The 6,779-nt window shown below is 45.0% G+C and overlaps 1 pseudogene; it reads right to left on the bottom strand.

Moving 5' to 3' along the window:
* Window positions 1-5,909: 5,909 nt before the first annotated feature.
* Window positions 5,910-6,028, bottom strand: LOC134946269 (5S ribosomal RNA; annotated as a pseudogene).
* Window positions 6,029-6,779: the final 751 nt, after the last annotated feature.

The following is a 6,779-nucleotide window of genomic DNA, read 5'->3' as shown; positions in this document are numbered from 1 at the left end:
CTGTACTGTACTGTACTGCTATATATATATTATATATACTGGTGGTCAGCAAAATTCTGCACTGCCCTTCTACTATATATACTGCGCACAACTACAATGCAGCACAGATATGGATAGTATACTTGACGACACAGAGGTAGAGCAATGGACTACTGTACCGAGAGGTAGAGCAATGGACTACTGTACCGTACTGCTATATATATACTGGTGGTCAGCAAAATTCTGCACTGTCCTCCTACTAAATACTGCGCACAACTACAATGCAGCACAGATATGGATAGTATACTTGACGACACAGAGGTAGAGCAATGGACTACTGTACCGTACTGCAATATATATATATATATATATATATATATATACTGGTGGTCAGCAAAATGCTGCACTGTCCTCCTACTATATACTATGCGCAACTACAATGCAGCACAGATATGGATCGTTTTTTTTCATGCAGAGAACGTAGATATTTTCAGCACACTGAGCACAGATATTTGCAGCACACTGAGCACAGATATTTGCAGCACACCGAACACAGATATTTGCAGCACACTGAACACAGAAACTGAGAGAATGCCAGCCACGTCCTCTCACTATCATCTCCAATGCACAAGTGAAAAATGGCGGCGACGCGCGGCTCCTTATATAGAATATGAATCTCGCGAGAATACAACAGCGGGATGATGACGTTCAGGCGCGTTCGGGTTAACCGAGTAAGGTGGGAAGATCCGAGGCTGCCTCAGACCCATGTAAAATGGGTGAAGTTCGGGGGGGGGGTCGGATCTCGAGGAACCGAACCCGCTCATCTCTAGTTACAATATAAACAATACAATACAATAGAAAAATGGCTACAGTCAATGGTACGTACGTGTTTGGTTCCGCCTGCGCTTCCCAGTCTGGTCCTGAGTCATCAGGTTAGATGACCTTCAGAGTCTGTGTGTGACCAGGCATGCAGCTGGCTCTTTTATACAATCTTCCAAAACTTAACACAATGGATACTGTAATCTCTTTGTCCATTGGACACAGGGATGGTCATTTACAGTACAGGAGAGGTCATAGTTCGGTTTGAATAGGTGGGTGATGTCTGTTCCAGGTGCACTTTCAGATGGTCTCCTCTGGGTTCCCGCCGCATACCAAATGTACAGTAAATATAGTTTATATTTATATTCTGCTCCTGCGCATAACTATACGCAGGAGCGTGCGATCTTCTGCAAACCAACACCTGAATATTGCCCTTAAAATACCCTACAGCTGGATACCAAACACCACCTTATAACCTTGTTCTGTCCCCTCCTATCCTGTAAAGGTGAATCCCTTTGTTCTGATACCATTTAAACTAGTGTAACTTGCTGGTGTGGTGCAGGGAGACTATGTGTACATTGTGCACTATTTGGATTAAATATGTAATGTATTTTTATGGCTTTTCCATGCGATCACAAACTCTACCGTAATTACCCATACCACGCGCTAATACGCAGGAACGCGGGAGCGACCATACGCAAATTGCGAAAATGCGCACGCACGGCAGAGCAAGTACGCTCACTTAGGCCATCTGTGTGTAGTTTGTACGTGATGTGTGTACTGCAATATTTTTCGACTTCGACAGAATCAACTGTGATTTTGGCAGTTTAGGAGCCAACCATGTTGCTGAAGAACTGTCAGGGAGAGTGCAACGTTTTGCACCAACTGGACCCTGGATCTCGCCTTTATCAGGAGATCGTCCAAGTATGGGATAATCGTGACTCCTTGTTTGCGAAGGAGAACCATCATCTCTGCCATCACTTTGGTGAAAATCCTCGGAGCCGTGGACAGACCAAACGGCAACGTTTGAAATTGGTAATGACAATCCTGAATTGCAAACCTCAGGTAAGCCTGATGCGGAGGATAAATGGGAACAAGTAAGTAGGCATCTTTTATGTCCACCGACACCATAAAATCCCCTTCCTCTAGACTGGAGATCACTGCTCGGAGAGGCTCCATCTTGAATTTGAATTTCTTTAGGTAGAAATTTAGGGATTTCAGGTTTAGGATTGGTCTGACCGAGCCGTCCGGCTTCGGGACCACAAACAGGCTTGAATAAAAAACTTCTCCCTGCTGTGACTGGGGAACCCTGACGATAACTTGATTTTGACACAACTTTTGTATTGCGTCGCAAACTACCTCCCTGTCCGGATGAGAAGCTGGTAAGGCCGATTTAAAAAAACGGCGAGGGGGGACGTCTTGAAACTCCAGCTTGTACCCTTGGGATACTATTTGTAAGACCCATGGGTCTAGGTCCGAACGAACCCAAAACTGACTGAAGAGTTTGAGACGTGCCCCCACCGGTGCGGACTCCCGCATAGGAGCCCCATCGTCATGCGGTGGAATTGGCAGAAGCCTGGGAGGACTTCTGCTCCTGGGAGCCTGACAAGGCTGGTGATCGTTTACCTCTTCCCCTTCCTCTAATAGCAAGGAAGGAAGAACCTCGGCCCTTTCTGTATTTATTGGGCCGAAAGGACTGCATCTGATAGTGATGTGTTTTCTTTTGTTGTGGATGAACATAAGGCAAAAAGGATGACTTACCCGCGGTAGATGTAGATACCAAATCATCAATGCCTTCACCAAATAAGGTCTTACCTTTATATGGTAGAGACTCCAGATTTTTCTTGGAATCAGCATCAGCATTCCATTGGTGAATCCACAACGCTCGTCTAGCTGAGACTGCCACGGCATTGGCCTTTGATCCCAAAAGACCAATATCTCTCGCAGCTTCCTTAAGGTATGCTGCAGCGTTCTTGATATAACCCAGCATTAAGAGGATGCTATTCCTATCTAGGGTATCTATTTCAGAAGACAAGTTGTCTGCCCACTTTTCGATAGCACTACTTACCCACGCAGACGTAATGACAGGTCTTAGTAGCGTACCTGTGGTCGCATAAATGGACTTTAAGGTAGTTTCTTGTTTACGATCCACAGGATCCTTAAGGGCCGCCGTGTCAGGTGACGGGAGAGCCACCTTTTTAGACAAACGTGACAGGGCCTTGTCCACGGTGGGGGGTGACTCCCACTTTTCCCTATCTTCCGAGGGAAATGGATAAGTTACCGTAATTCGTTTGGGAATCTGAAACTTTTTGTCAGGACTCTCCCAGACTTTTTCAAATAGCGGGTTCAGTTCATGAGAGGGAGGAAACGTTATCTCAGGTTTCTTCTCCTTATACATACAGACCCTTTTATCTGAAACAGCAGGGTCCTCAGTGATATGCAATACCTCTTTAATAGCCACAATCATGTACTGAATGCTCTTTGCCAATTTTGGATCTAATCTGGAATCACTATAGTCGACACTGGAATCAGTGTCTGTGTCGGTATCAGTGTCAGCCAACTGGGTAAACGTACGTTTCTGTGACTCCGAGGGTACCTGAACTTGTAATAACATATCTTCCACAGATTTCTTCCATGCCTGAGTCTGAGACTCAGACTTGTCCAATCTCTTACTAATATGAGCTACATTAGCATTCAAAGCATTCAACACATTTACCCAATTAGGAGTTGGTGATGCCGACATGGTCACCCCCACCGCCCTTTGTGTCTCTAATACAGCCTCCTCCTGTGAAGAGCACTCAGCCTCAGACATGCCGACACACGTGTAAGAAACACCCACAGACACACTGGGCTTATAGGGGACAGACCCACAGAAAAGCCTATCAGAGAGACACAGAGGGAATTTGCCAGCTCACACCCCAGCGCCAAATCAATGGGTCTGAAGCGATTACCAAAATGCCCCAGACCTGTAGCGCTTTTTATATTAAATTATTGCACCGAATAACCTGCCCCCCCCCCCATTTTGCACCCTGATACTTGTTCAGCAGTGTGAGGAAGGACCAGCGTCTCTGCAGCCAGCGGAGATGAAATGGCGCAGAGTGAGCTGTGGGGACGAAGCTCCGCCCCCTTAATGGCGCGCTTCCGTCCCGCTCTTTGTAATACTGATTATACTGGCGGGGGTTAGGACAGTGCCTTTGCACTAATGTCTTTTCTTGCCAGTTCATGCTGAGGATTTTAAGCTGCCCAGGGCGCCCCCCCCCCCCCTCGCGCCCTGCACCCAGTAGTGCTGTGTGTGTGTGTGTGTGTGTGTGTGTGTGTGTGTGTGTGTGTGTGTGTGTGTGCGGGAGCTTGGCGCGCAGCGTCCGCTCGCTGTGCGGTACCTCAGGGAAATGCCGTCACTGAAGTCTTCTTTTCTTCTTCTACTCACCTGTCTTCTGACTTCTGGCTTTGTAAGGGGGTGACGGCAGGCTGTGGGAGCGAGCATCTGAGCGTACCCAGCGATCAAACCCTCAGGAGCTAATGGTGTCCTGTAGCCAGAAGCAGAGCCCTTGAACTCACTGTAAGTGGGTCATACTTCTCTCCCCTAAGTCCCACGAAGCAGGGAGACTGTTGCCAGCAGCCTCCCTGAACATAAAAAACCTAACAAAAAAGTATTTTCAGAGAAACTCAGTAGAGCTCCCTGTAGTGCGTCCAGTCTCACTGGGCAAAATTCTACAACTGGGGTCTGGAGGAGGGGCATAGAGGGAGGAGCCAGTTCACACCCTTTCAAAGTCTTAAAGTGCCCATGTCTCCTGCGGATCCCGTCTATACCCCATGGTTCTATGATGACCCCAGCATCCTCTAGGACGTATGAGAAAGTTAATCTATAAATTAATGTAAAACAAGAGGACCAACAAATGCATAATGCTATAAATAACGGTAAAAAATCAAGGTAAAAAAGAGGATAGAATAGCTTAACTTGAGAGGATGGGTTAAGTCTGGTAGCACCCAATGCGTTTCGTCCTATCTGGACTTCATCAAGGGGTGGTATGTGAGTGGGACAGCTCATACTGTATATATATATACATGCACTAATGAGTAAGTGATTATTACATCACTTCCTGTCAATTACAGGTTCAAAGGTGAAAAATACTTCTTAAATTTACAAAATGTAATACTAGTGATTCCTCCCCAATAGTATCATAATGCTGGGGAGAACCACTGCATTTAGACCCCATTCTACTGTTTAAAACTAGTGTTAGGGCACTATAAAGTAATTTTTTCCGGATTTCCTGTCCGGATCGCGGGTGACGTCACATCCGCCCCACTTCCGACGTCGGACAGTCTCTACTGCGCACACGCCAGCTCTGGATAGCGGGCCTCAGATGTCCATGAGCGACTGCGCATGTGCCCGCTCCGTGTGACAAGATCAGGTGGGCGCTGGATGTCATATCCTCTGTAGTGTGCATGCGGCGGCCATTTTCTTGGAGTAATCATGCTGGCAGACATTTCTTTAAAGGGTATATAGTCCCGGCGGCCATCTTTTTGGTGTGATAGTTCTTATTAGTACACCTAATAGTTCTCACAATCCGGGAACATGATCAAAATAGAAAAGGAGTAGTTTAGAAATTGTACTTAAAAATAGCCCACAGCTACATTATATTTGGTCCATATCCTCTAAATATATTAGATATGAATGGATACTGTTATAATATATATGTGTGTGTGTGTGTGTGTGTGTGTGTGTGTGTGTGTGTGTGTGTGTGTGTTATTACAAAAAAAAAATTTGTATATAAAATTATATTGTAAAGAAGAGGGGGAACCGACGATATATATTATGATGTTATATTTCTAGGAATAAAACTGCGATGAGATATCCGAGATCCAAGAATGTATTGGGACTAAATAGTCCCCTATACATATATATATATATATGTGTGTATATATGTATATATACGGCTATATATTGATGGTTATCTATTCAAAATCTATGTTCGTATGGGTTCTATTTAGTGTATATTTGACACATTTGCACCACCTCAAGGCATACACCAGAGCTCCCATATGAATAAGCAGTTTGAGAAGAGAGGTTCAAGTAAGTAGAGGTGTAAACAATATAATATTCATCTTTCAAAATACAGCACCCGGTCTTCCATGATGGTCTCCCATCTATGTACTGGCTGGGCCCAACACTGCTTGGCTTCCAAGATCAGGCGGAATTGGGCATCTCCAGAGTGGTATGGCTGTAGTAGTTTTATGAAATAGAGGTGGAAGAGGGGGATAGAATGAAGTGAAATGAGAAGTAAGGAAGGTCACTAAGGTGGGCAAGAGGAGATGCAGTGTAAGGCTTGTGTCATAGAAAGGGGGCAATTTCATAGCCCTCATTGAAGCCATCTGGATGAACGGTGTTCAATTCGAAAATCCAGTACATCTCCCTTCTAGATAGAAGGTTGGAAAGATCTCCACCTCTCTCCCCAAGTGAGACCAGCTCAATGTTTTTAAATGTTAGTTCATCAGGGACTGAATTATGGCATAGATGGAAGTGCTTTGATGCTGCATGCATCAAGACTTTGTTTTTGATGTTCCTCACATGTTCCTGGATTCGGAGCTTCAAGGGTCTCTTAGTTTTCCCAATGTACTTCATTCTGCATGAGCATTCCAGCATGCAGATTACTGAGACGGTATTGCAGTTGATAAACTGTTTGATCTTATAGTCTTTGGAGTTGTTGGTATTCTTCAAAGTTTTTCTACTGGAGTGTACATACCGACACACATTGTAGCGACCACACTTGTAGCAACCCACACACTTGGGCATACTGGAAAGTGCTTCTGGGTTTCTTAGCATGCTTGGTGCCACAAGGTCCTTAAGATTCTGCGACTTCCTGAATACCACTAGCGGTTCTTTTGGAAGATAATCCTTTAAAATGGGGTCCATTAAGAGGATGTTCCAATGTTTCTTTAAAGTTATTTTAATAAGATTCTCATGCCTGCTATAGGTAGTG

The sequence above is a fragment of the Pseudophryne corroboree genome, chromosome 7 (genome assembly GCF_028390025.1).
Source record: "Pseudophryne corroboree isolate aPseCor3 chromosome 7, aPseCor3.hap2, whole genome shotgun sequence".
Taxonomy (NCBI): Eukaryota; Metazoa; Chordata; class Amphibia; order Anura; family Myobatrachidae; genus Pseudophryne; species Pseudophryne corroboree.
Note: the sequence above shows the minus strand (reverse complement) of the source record. Positions and strands in the feature narration are given on the sequence as shown.